This window comes from Camelus bactrianus, chromosome 7 (assembly GCF_048773025.1).
Source record: "Camelus bactrianus isolate YW-2024 breed Bactrian camel chromosome 7, ASM4877302v1, whole genome shotgun sequence".
In the NCBI taxonomy this organism is placed as follows: domain Eukaryota; kingdom Metazoa; phylum Chordata; class Mammalia; order Artiodactyla; family Camelidae; genus Camelus; species Camelus bactrianus.
This window is the reverse complement of record NC_133545.1, coordinates 54,026,017-54,039,426: the sequence shown is the minus strand read 5'-3', so window position 1 is coordinate 54,039,426 and position 13,410 is coordinate 54,026,017. Positions and strand designations below refer to the sequence as shown.

The 13,410-nt window shown below is 35.0% G+C and overlaps 1 long non-coding RNA gene across 2 annotated transcripts in view; it reads left to right on the top strand.

Annotated features, from left to right (window-relative positions):
* LOC123613725 (uncharacterized) overlaps nt 1-13,410 on the top strand; it is a 1,048,954-nt gene that overhangs the window by 530,423 nt on the left and 505,121 nt on the right. The gene's annotated exons all lie outside the window — the stretch shown is intronic.

The following is a 13,410-nucleotide window of genomic DNA, read 5'->3' as shown; positions in this document are numbered from 1 at the left end:
CAAAATTTATTTCAGAGATCACTGTTACAATGACTAAAAGGGCCTTCAGGTCTCTTCCAAGAGGACAACTGTTTATCTTGCAGCTGACATTCATGTGCTGGATCTCCATATTTCATACTGAAATGGAGACGTTTCATGTGCTCTACTACCTTTCTCAGAGTGATTATATAAAATAAACACATTAATTCATGGCGTAAAATTTGAAAGACTATAAACAATTAAGGATTTAGAGAAAAAGAATGAACCTAATCACAGTTTTTAGTGGTATTTACTGGAAAACCAGAAATGAATAGCACAGAGGAAGAACATTGGGTGGGGATGGAGAAATTATGTTTCTGGTGCTCATGTTGCTACAGCAACGGGACCCTGAATGACTCACCCGACTTCTCTAGACCACTGTGAGTTCTATCACCATTTTATAATTTAATCCTAGAGAATTACAAAGGAAAGATTATTAAATATTTTCTCATGTTTTGTCCAAACATATTGAGCAAATTATATATAAATACATATGTACATATCAGGGGCAATGTTTAATAACATTTTTCCAACTATATTAAGCATGACTATATTGAGATTGAGAGAGGGACAGATACAGATATACATATACAGATGTATTCATAATGCCACAGAGGGTGTCCTAAGGCAAGATGGCGCAACAGACTAAAGGGGTGAAATTAAAGGGTTTATAAACGTTAAAGCATATTTTTGGTTTTATCACAAATGAGGTTTCTGACCTTTGGCACATCTTAATTTCATTTTAATCTCAGTTTCCTCTTCTCTAAAACTGACAATAATGAGGACAGCAGACTATTTCCTGGTCTGCCTTCAAAGTAACTGAGACAGCATTTGTTAATGTGCTTCGTAAATCAAAGGCAATAAAGTGGTGCTATTGTTTTTAACAATGGACATAAAATACAGCTCAGATATAAAGTATCATTGGCAAACTTTTCTATGTCATTCTTTACTCTAGGGTGAAAATTAATCCTGCAAGAAGCAGTTTGTTAAGAAGGAAGATTCTTCCCTTCTTGTAGATTTCTCCAAAGAACACTACTTGCAGTAAACATTGTATCGTGTTAGAGTTAAGTCTTCCATCCTTGCAGTTACAGCCACAGTCAGTTAGGCTAAAAAGAATTCAACCAAAATAAATATCTGGAGACTCAACAAACAAGACCATTATGCATTATGAGATTTTTTTTCCTCAATTTAATCAGAATTCTACAGGTTGCGTTCTAAAATCTACAGCCTTGTTTTCCAATCAGAGCTACTGGTTATAAATATTTGCAGATGCTTTGATTAGAAATAATTCTCTGTTCATGGAGAAGCTTATAATGTAATCACTATCCAATTTATAGAAGACCAATGAATTCACATTACAAGCAAAAGGACTCTTTCACTGAGATACCACAGATACCTTTGGTTTCTTCACTAATCTTACATTTTCATTTTTATTTAGAACTAGGAAATATTTAAAGTTAAACTTTTAAAATTAATCTTTATTGAGCGCCATGTGAATTTTTTTCTTTGCAAATTTACAGTGAACATGTGGTTTTGTAAACATCTCCTCTGGAAATGCATTTCGACATAATCCTGCATGACTTACAAGAGATTTAGATTGTCACATAAACCTGTGATGCAACCACAGATTTCAGAGATAAACATGATTTCTTAGGTGGTTATTTTCACTATGACATATTTTATATACATGAGTGGACAAATTCAACTTGTTTCCAGGAATCTATTAAGAATTATCCTGTGATATGTTTTAAAGTTTTAAACTAAGTTCACGATGTGTTTAATATTTGGAATGGAGGATACAGGAGATTAATTTAAGCCCCAAACTCCAGAGTCTTGAATAGATATCTTTGAGAACTCGGTACTAGCACTTGTTATGATTTGCTAATACTTTAATAAACCTGCTTTTTATTTTTCAATAGAGAGAGCAATCAGATTCCAGCTACTTAAACATTCATCTGTATTGAGAATTTACTAGATAATTTGAGTTTGTTTTTGTTTCTTTTTTCTCACTGCTTATTAACACTTCATCTAGAGAAAAGATAGGAGGTGAACTTCAAGTCAATCAAATTTGATATGAAAATCATTTGTCTGAGGTATTTCTTGCCCATAGTCACCCTCTTTATTTTGGCTGATTTGGCTGCCTCTCTCAATGTTCTGGGGTTTTTTAAAATTTTATTTTATTGATTTATTTTTAATTGAAGTATAGTCAGTTCACAATGTTGTATTAGTTTCTGGTGTAGAACATAGTGATTCAGTTATATATGTGTGTATATATATCTATATATATATATAGAGAGAGAGAGAGATAAACACACACACATATATGTTCCTTTTCATTTTTCTATTACAGGCTATTACAAGATATTTAATATAGTTCTCTATACTATACAGTAAGACCTTGTTGTTTATCTATTTTATATATAATAGTATCTGCAAATCCTGATCTCCCAGTTTATCTGTCCTCACTCCCTTTCCCTGCTGGTAACCGTAAGTTTGTTTTCTATGTCTGTGGGTCTCTTTCTGTTTTGTAAATAAGTTCATTTGTGTCATTTTTTTTTTAGAATTTACATACAAGTGATAGCATATAGTGTTTTTCTGTGTCATTCTGGCTTACTTCATTTAGTATGACTATCCCCAGGTCCATCCATGTTGTTGTTAATGGCATGATTTCATTCTTTTTTATGGCTGAGTAGTATCCTACTATATATATATATATTCTACTATATATATATACACACACATATATATATATACCACAACTTCTTTATCCAATCATCTGTCAAGGGACATTTAGTCTATGTCCTCACTATCATAAATAGTAGTGCTATGAACACTGGGATGCATGTATTTTTTCAAATTAGAGTTTCCTCCAGATATATGCCCGGTACTGGGATGGCTGGATCACATGGTAAGTCTATTTTTTAGTTTTTTGAGGAATCTCTGTACTGTTTTCCATAATGGCTGCACCAAACTACATTCCCACCAGCAGGGCAGGAGGGTTCCCTCTCTTCTCTAGCCTCACCAGCATTTATCATTTGTGGGCTTTTTAATCATGGCCACTCTGACCATTGTAAGGTGGTATCCCCTTGCAGTTCTGATTTGCATGTCTCTGATGATCAGTGATATCGAGCATCATTTCACATTCTTGTTGGCCATCTGTATGTCTTCATTGGAGAAATGTATGTTTAGGTCTTCTGCCCACTTTTTAATTGGGTGGTTTGTGGGGGGTTTTTTGTTATTGAGTTATATGAGCTGTTTGTAAATTCTAGAAATTAAGTCCTTGTCAGTCCCATCATTTGCAAATATTTTCTCCTATTCTGTAGGTTGTCTTTTCATTTTGTTTATAGTTTCCTTTTCTGTACAAAAGCTTATATGTTTAATTAGGTCCCATTTGTGTTTTTTTGTTTTGTTTTGTTTTGTTTTTGCTTTAATTGCTATTGCTTTGGTAGGCTGACCTAAAAGAACATTACTATGATTCATAACAGACAATGTTTGGCCTAGGTTCTCTTCTAGGAAGTTTATAGTGTTTTATCTTATGTTTAAGCCTTTAAGCCATTTGAATTTATTTTTGTGTATGATGTGAGGGAGTGTTCTAACTTCACTGATTTACATGTGGCTGTCCAGCTTTCCAAACAATGGTCACCTGGTTATTTTGCCTCATTTGGCTGCCTCCCTCAGTAGTGTTGAGTTCCTTTAAAATTTACCTGCTCGGCCAAAGGAAATGGACTATGGGATAGAAAAAGACAAGTTTTTGATGAAAGCCTTAAAATTAGTTAGGTGCCTTTCTCTACAAGTAAAATAAATGATACAAATATGGGCCTCTCTTCTGACACCTTCAGGACGGTTCTTCAGCATGACAGACGTCTTTATGGGATCACGGGACCACTGAAAAGCAGGCACACTAAAAGTTTGCCATTGTTAACACAACACCTACTTTAAGTTGGCCTGTTTGACCAGTTCAGGCTTCAGATCTCTTCAAACAGCTCCAATAGCACATCCATGCGACTTCTAAATATACATTTTTGTGAGCAATTCCAAAATTAAGTGAGAACAAAAGAAAGCCTCCCACGTTGGGGGGAGTAGCAGGAAGAGCAAGTAGACAAGAGAGGGAAGTAGACATTAAGGAAGGAACCCAGCAGATGGCAGGGTTTTTGTTATTTGTTTCCCCTATTTTCCACTTCCACCTCCCATCTGGCCCCCCACTCCACAGGCCTGGAGCCCAGCTCCAGTCAGATAATGGGAAGTGGTTAGAACTATGCAGATATATCCAAGCCAGGAAGCTCTTGCTTTCCCACATTTGAGGCTCTGGAAGGAGATCATCTTTTAGGAGGCTAGCCTGAGGTAAAGCCTCTTCTGAGAAAACCTGGCAAGTGGCACGGTGGCAGAGGAAGGCTTTGTGTGTCGTTTTACTTAAATGCCTTTAGTCAGAACTAGAGACCTAGAATAGGTTGAGTCTGGCTGAGGAAATGGCACAGGAGAATCTTTTTGTAAGATTTAAGGTTTCTTTTATTTAGTTATTATTATTTGACCTTATCTACAAAACAGAAACAGACTCAAAGACATGGAAACAAACTTATGGTTACCAAAGAAGAAAGAGAGAGGAGGAATACATAGGGAGTTTGGGATTAGCAGATACAAATTACTGTGTATAAAATGGATAAACAACAGGGTCCTACTGTGTAGCGCAGGGAACTATATTCAATAGCTTGTAATAACTGATAGCTAAGGTTTCTTTTGAGGGCAAGCCACAACACACTGACACTCGCAGAGATGAAAGGCAGAACTCTTTGTTACTTACACTTCCAAACAAGGGAAGCCTGCCAGGGAAGGTCTCTAGAGAGTTGTACCTGAGGACAGGATAACAGCACACCAGCGTCATAGGGAACAGCTCATTACGACAAGGGGGGAAGTTTAGTTAGGATTTACACACTCCCTGAAGACTGGCTAATTTAAATAAGTGATCACTCTCTAGGGTTTGGCGACTGTTGCTAGTTGTCCCTGTCTGGCCCTGGGACAATTAGGGCACTGCATAATGGCCTGGAGTGTGAGATCAGGTAAGGGAAATGGTCGGGTGCTCAAGATGGGGAACTGACAGGGCATCATCTTTTCTGGTTTCATCATGAAGACAGCATTAAAAAAAAGTTATTACAATTGACCCCTTGATGTCTTGACATCAGTTCTGAGTTTAATAATTTAAAGTATTCACATGGATTAAATAGTAGAGGAGACTTTTAGAGAGTCGAGGGCATACATTGCACTAAATAGCATAGAGAATATTCTACTATGAGAGTAAAAAGGAGGAAAACAGGGGGAGGTATAGCTTAATGGTAGAGGGCGTGCTTGGTATGCACGAAGTCTTGGGTTCAATCCCCAGTGCCTCTGTTAAGGGGAAAAAATAAATAAATAAATGAATAAAAATAAATAAATTTTTTGAAAAGAAGGAAAACAATTATTATGAGTCCTTGGAACCACGTTCCGAGTTTACATGCTATTAGCCAAGAAAAAAAAATGAAAATGTTCAGGGTTTCTAACAATATCATGGTGAAGTTGTTTAGTGTATTCAAACTATGAGTTATATTTTTATGACAACATCTTGGTGTATGCCTTGGGTCAAGGTGTAAGATTCAGCAGTTACATTGTTGGAGGGTATGAACTTATAGTTCAGTAAAGTATATGAAAGGTTAGTGGTTTTTGTTTTTAACCAAGGGGGATCGGTGGAGGTCATGGTCAGGGATACAAGGCAGGTGGTCATGGTGGCAAGTGGGACGAGGGGGTATGAGAAGGCACTAAAGAATGGGAAGTCTTGCCTCCGGGGGACTGAGGCAGGACCAATATGAGGCAGTTGCCTCCTGGGGAAAGCAACAATCTGCATTAGTTTGTAGAACAGCATAGATGGGAGTAACCTCTGTAAGATTTCCCTTTAGGCATGAGAGGGTAGGGGTTTATGCTTTGGCAGAGAGCAAGGAGCGTATGGCATCATGGGCTAAGCAAACAGCAAGCTCAGGAAATATACTATAATCCCTGATACTACAGGAACTAAAATAATAAATGTCCCCATCTGTCCAATTTGACAATTGACAATGTCCAATTTCTCAGCACCTTGGGGGAGAGAGCCCATGGACATTGCTGGGGCGGTGTTCTTGGTATTAAGTGAAGTCATCTCTGGTGCAGGGGAGAAAGTCATCTCCAATGGCAAGGTCTTGGGCTGGGGCTATGTCATCTGGGATGTGGGACTGTGGTATCCTTCCAAGTAAGTATCCACTTGAGCTGGTGTAGGTTATGCTTTTGTGGCCCTGTGAGATTTGAAGGTAATGTTGGGCCTGGAAGCTTGACTTTAAAGTATCTTTTATTTTCAAAGGTGATACCTGCATCAGGGTTACTGCCATAATTGAACCAAAGTGCCAGAACCCAACTGGCACAATTAATGACCTAATAATTAAGGGTGGCCAAATCTAAAAGCTCCCAACAGTTCAAGGTTTTACCTCAATGGGTGATGAGGGGGTTCTGCTGGAATAAGTTTCAAATCACATGGCCTGATTTGGGTACATGATGTTAATCTGGTTCCAGGTTGTTTGATAATTAAAATGTCTAAGGCTGAATTTGAAGTTCCAGCATTTGTCTATAGGTTGTTCCTTCAATTTAGATGATTATTATGTGTTCTTTGCCTCAGTTATTTCTTCAGTTGGTAACATACAAGTCAGCAAGGTCTTCGAGGTCACAAGCTTCACTGAGTTTTCCTATCTATGAACATATCTGCAAAGGACTGAATGTGTCCCCAGAAAATTCATATATCGAAATGCTAATCTCAATGTGATGCTATGTGACGGTAGGACTTTTGCAAGGTAATGAGGTCATGAGGGTGGAGTCGTTATGAATGAGATTAGTGCGCTTATAGGAAGTGGCCAGAGAGCTAACTAGCTTTCTTAACACCATGTAATAATACAGTAAGAAGTAGGCAGTCTGCAACCCAGAAGAGGGTTGTCACCAGAACTGCAGCATACTGGCACTCTGTTCTCGGACTTGCAGACTCCAGAACAGTGAGAAGTAAATTACTGTTATTTATAAGCATCCAGATTGTGGTTCTTTGTTACAGCAACCTGAGCTGACCAAGATAATGATTTATCTTTGCCTTTGCTATGTCTGATTTAATGTCTTTGAATAAAGTTTAAAAAATTGTTAGTAAGGAACTTTGACTTTTTCATTAGTTTTATAGTTTCTGTAACTTACATATTTTCTTCACTACTATATATATTTGAAGTTTATTTTTATTACTGGTATACAGAAAGTCAATTATTTTTAATGTGGCTCCTACACATGACCTTAAGTGTTATATAAACTGTTAATTATTTTTCTGTAGATTCTTTTGAATTATCTACTTAGACAATTGTGTCTTCTACAAATAATGATAGTTTTGTATTTGCCTTTCCAATACATAATTTTATTTTACTTTCTTATTTTATTTAACTAGCTGGGATGGTCTGTATAATGCTGAACAGAAGACCTGTTAATAAGCATTCTTTAAAGTCATGATTTTAAAGGGAATGCTGTAAACATTTCCCTATTGACTATGACTTTTTTTTTAATTAACTGCCATTTAATTTATATATTAAGAATTTTTGGTTGATGAGTTACAAAATAATAGACAAGTGAATTGACAAATGACAAATTGAATAATGACTTGATAAAATAATATAGATTTCCCCCTTTAGTTAGATGAATTACATTATTAGATTTTCTAATGATGTAATAATTTTGATTTCTGGATTAAATTCAACTCAATAATTTTAACTTTATGTTTGAATCATTGAACGGTTCATATGCAAATTGTGAATAGTTTATTTAGAATTTTTGCAGTTAAGTTCATAAGTCATTATTTTATTTTTTCTTATATTACCTTCATATGATTTTAGTATTAAGGTTATCTTAAGCTTATAAAATAAATTGGGGCATATTCTTTTTTTTGGTACTTTGCATTGGTGGCTTAAATATTTTACAGAATTTGGCCATAAAATGATTAGGACTGGATATTTACTTAGTGGGTAGATTTTAAATTTGTTATTCAATTTCTCCACTGATTATAGGAAATTTCAGATATGCTATTCTTCATAAGTCAGATTTATTTGTAATTTTCTGCAATTTTTCTCTTTCACCTGAGTCTTTGTTTCTTTTAAATAATAGTATACTACTTATATTTAATCTCACCTGCTACTGTAATATGTAATACCTTTGCCCCAAATCTCTCTCCTTCCCCCCTTCATCTCTTTTGTTTCATTTTTCTTGAGCAAATTTTATAGGCTATTGTCAAATTAATTAGTTATTTGAAGGAATCTTCTTTTGGTTTGAGGATTCTTAATTATATCTCTCTTTTTATTTATTACTTTCTGCTCTTACATTTATTTTTTCACCTATTTTATTCAGATTTATGAATAAGAATACTAAGCATGTGAATTATATTCACCTTATTATTTTAGTTTATACTAAATATATTTAATTTATTAGATTCCAAGCTTTCTTTTTATTCTATTGTACATCATTTAAAGCTATAAATTTTCCTCCACCCCTCAATTTAAAAGTAATGTCTTTATTATGAGTGAATCTTAGTATTCCAATGTCTGTTATGATTTCTTTTTTATCTTGAAATATAGTTGATGTACAGTATTATGTTACAGGTGCACAATATAGTGATTCACAATTTTTAAAGGTTATTTTCCATTTATAGTTATAAAACATTGGCTATATTCTTTGTGCTGTACAATATATCCTTGTAGCTTATTTTATACATAATAGTTTGTACCCCTACCCCTATATTGCCCCTCCCTAATCTTGCCCCTTCCCTCTTCTCTCTCCCCACTGGTAACCACTAATTTGTTTTCTGTATCTGTGAGTCTGTTTCTTTTTTGTTATATTTACTAGTTTGTTGTATTTTTTAGATTCCATGATATCATACAGTGTTGGTCTTTTTCTTTCTGACTTATTTCACTTAACATAATGCCCTCCAAGTCCATCCATCTTGTTGCAAATGGCAAAATTTTCCTTTTTATGGCTGAGTAGTATTCCATCATATATTCATACCACATCTTTATTCATTCAACCATGGATGGACATTTAGATTGCTTCCACATCTTGGCAGTTGTAATTAATGCTGCTATGAACATTGGGATCTGTGTATCTTTTTGAATTAGTATTTTTGTTTTTGTCTGGTATAGACCCAGGAGTGGAATTGCTGGTTCATATGGTAGTTCTATTTTTAGTTTTTTGAGAAAACTTCATACTGTTTTCCGCAGTGGCTGCACCAATTTACATTCCCCCTAACACTGTATTAAGGTTCCCTTTTCTCCACATCCTTGTCAACGCTTGTTATTTGTGTTCTTTTTGATTTTGCAAATATTTCTACCATTCTGTAGGTTGTCTTTTTGTTTTGTTGATGATTTCTTTTACTGTGAAAAAGCGTTTACATTTAACTAGGTCCCATTTGTTTCTTTTTGCTTTTATTTCCTTTGCTTTAGAAGACAGATCCAAAAACTATTGCTGCAATTTATGCCAAAGAGAGTTCTGCGTATGTTTCTCTAGGAATTTTACGGTTTCTGGTCTTATCTTAGGTCTTTAATCCATTTTGAGTTTATTTTTGTATATGATATTAGAGAATGTTCTAATTTCATTCTTTTACATATAGCTGCCCAGCTTTCCCAGCACCACTTATTGAAGACACTGTCTTTTCTGCATTATGTATTCTTGCCTCCATTGTCATGGATTAATTGGCCATGATTTCTTAATTAAATTAACTTAAAATGTGTTTTTAAAAGTTTAAACTGGAGATTTATTAGTATTTATTATTTTATTACTTATTATTGCATGAGGTTAAAGAGATAGTGGCTTCTCTGTGGTCGGGTGTATAGGATGATTCTTTAACATGTTTTAAGATTTGTCTTTGGATTAAAACACGATTATTTCTTTACAAATGATCCATGTGGGCTCAAAAAAATCTGTTTTTTTATTTTCAGATGTTAAAAACATGATTATTAGATTAAGTTTTTTATTGCAGTTTTGAATATTCTATATCCTTACTGAATTTGTGACTACATGATCTCTCAATTACACGGAGAATGTTGACAAGATTTTCTCCCATGTTGGACAAGAAGATAGAGGCCCAAAGATTCTTTTAAGTTTTAAACATTTAGTGTCCTTTTATCCAGTTGGATGACTCTTGCTAGTATAACTCTCTCAACAAAGTATCTATTCAATTTGCTTCATATGCCAATGGCTTCATTCACAGTTCTTTTTGAGATATAGTTCTGTTTTAAATCTTGATTACAGGTGCATTGAATATACAACCATCCACAAAAGAATTCTACTTTTAATCTCTTGTGCCTGAGCCATTTTTTGCACCTGAAAGAGTTTAATAGAGGCCAACATATTCCTTTCATAGATTTCAGCAAGAAGTTTGACAGACACATCTTGGCTTAATCTTTTTACTAGGCAGGTTCTTAATTAGCTTTTGTGCTTAAAGAATTTTTCAGGTTGGAAATGAGAAATAATTAAATTTTTCCCTGGAGTTCTGGATTCTTTCTTTTTCTCTTATCTGTATTTTCGAATCAGTCTATTGTGTGTTAATCTTTTTCTTTTTTTGGTACCAAGTCCAATGCAGACAACAGCAACCAAAGCATGCCTGCAGCATGCTGTTTCTCACCTCTTCCCCTAAAGTCAAAGTGAAAATGATCAGTTTTCTATCTCTGTTATTAAGGGAGCTACTTTTAGCCGATGTTTTCTCCTCAATCCCAGTAATTGTTTTCTCACCTCTAGCCACCTGGGCCTGAAGTCAATGCGTGAAAATGTAACTTTTATTATAATAGTGTCTGTATTCATCAGCTTCAGCTGCCATTACGAAGTATCACAGGCTAGATGACTTAAACAACAGCATTTCTCTTCTGACAGTTCTAGAGTCTAAAAGTCCATGATCCAGGTCCTGGCAAGTTCAGTTTCTTATGGGGCCTCTCGTCCTTGTTCCTGTGTGGCTGCCTTGTCCCTGTGTCTTGCACGGCCTTTCCTCTGTGCACACAAGGGAGGGGAGGGAGCTAGCTAGTGTCTCCTGTTTCTTCTATAAGGACACTAATCCTGTCAGATTAAGACCTCACCCTTATGAACTCATTTAACCCTAATTACCTCCCAAAGCCCTCTTCTCTAAATAATATCACATCAAAGGTTAGGGCTTCAACATATGAATTTGGGGTGCAGAGGACTTAATTTAGTCCATAACAAAATCCCACTTCTAAATATCAATTTTTATATCAGCGATACCTGCACTTTATGTCATAATAACGACTCCCAAATCTCAGTTACCACAGCAAAATTTATTTTCCATTCATGTTAACAACTGACTGCTGGACAACTGTAGTCCTGCTACAGGGCTCTGCCCAAGTGTTAGTGCCCTACTGGGATCCGGACTAAGAGACTAATTCCTGTGCCACTGGGAAAAAGCAATGGTAGTGTAGCATGACTACTCTTTTTTAATTTAATTTAATTAAAAAAATTTTATTGAAGCTTAGTTGATTTACCATGTTAGTTTCAGGTGTACAGCAGAGTGATTCAATTACACCTGTGTATATATGTATATTCAATTTCCTGTAATAACATGTAAGAAAAGAATCTGAAATGGTAACATGGCTACTCTTAAAGCTTTGGCTCGGATACCATATACTGTCACCTCCAGTCACATTCAGTTGGGCCAAGCAAGATATGTTAACTAGTGTGATGTCAGGTGGGTAAGAAACACACACGCAGACGTTGTATGTCCTTATATTGATGGATACTTGTTGTATTTTAAGTAGAGTTTAGTTCATTCACATTAATTATAATACTTGTATATTTGGATTAATTTTGGTCATTCTAGCATCTGCTATCTCCTAATGTATTTTAATGTAGTTTTCCTTTCCGTGAATTATTTTAAGTGGCATATTTTCCCAATTCCTTTTCTTTCATTACGTTTGTTCTAATAGTGTATCAGTAGCTTTGCTGAAATTGTTAACATGAATGTTTAATCTAAATTTAACATTAATCACTATTATCACTTTGTGGTATAATCCAGAGACCTTAGAATGCTTTAATTCTGCTCACCTCACTCCCAAATACAGTGCTTTTGTGTACAGGATTTTAGCTTGATCTTGATTTTTTTCAATCATTAAAAATATATATTACTAAATATTATTGTTCTTAGTTAAAACAGTCAATGTTTATTTAAATATACTATCAAAGGGGTAGAATATAGCTCAGCGGTAGAGTGCATGCTTAGCAGGCACAAGGTCCTGGGTTCAATCCCTAGTACCGCCATCAAATAAATAAACCTAATTACCTAGCCCCATCCAAAAAAAAAAAAAAAAAAAACAGTGAATTTACTATCAAGTTTATAATGATTTTTGCTAATACTCCTTTTTGCATCTCAGAACATTCTTGAGGTTTGTTTTCCAGTTTCTTGAAGTACCTCATGGACTTTTAGGCTCTTTGGTTGATCTGCTTGTAATATATCCTTTCAACTTCGTTGCTGTGAAAAATCTTGATTTCTTGACGTCGTTCATGAAAACTTATTTCACAGGGTGTACAATTTTTCAACGGTAGTTGTTTTCCTCCTCGTCTCCAAACTTCTAATGTGCGTAGCTGTTGATAAAAATGCTTTTCATTCTGATTTCCACTCCTCTGTTGAATATCTCTTATCCACTGTTTTTAAGATCTTCTCTTCGTCTTAGGGCTCTAGGGGTCTCATTGTAATGAGTCTGTGTGTGGGTTTCTTTTTTAAACAATACTTGGGTTTTATAGGTTTTCCTCAATTCATGATTTTACATCATTCTCCGGTTCTGAAAAATGTTCGGCCATGGTTGTTTTCAAGTATTGCTTGCCTCCATTCTCTCTATAATCTCTTTCAGAACCCTGATTGGACATGTGTTAAAATTTTTATACTTACCCTATATTTATATATTTATATAATCTTCCCCTTCATGTTAACTATTTCTTTACCTCTCTTGAAACATTCTTGTTTATATCTGTTTTTCAGATCACCATGTAAGTCTTCAGCTATGTCTAACATGCTGCATGGCTGTCCTTTTTTAAAAAGAATTCATTCATTATAGTTCTCATTACTGGCAGTCTTTATTCATTGTTTTTCAAATCTGTGTAGCCAATTCAGTATTAAACTGAGAGGTTCAGGATTTTTTGTTTGAAATGTATTCAAGATGAGACTATTTATTTATTCAGTATTTTTTTCTAGGCTAGAAAGACAGTCAAAACATTAAAATAATCAAGAAAATCACAAGTAAAACCATTTAAAACTGGAATTAATTAGTTAAGTGACAGCCGAATTAAATGTTTCAGAGATACATTTCCCAATTCTTAATCGTATTTAAT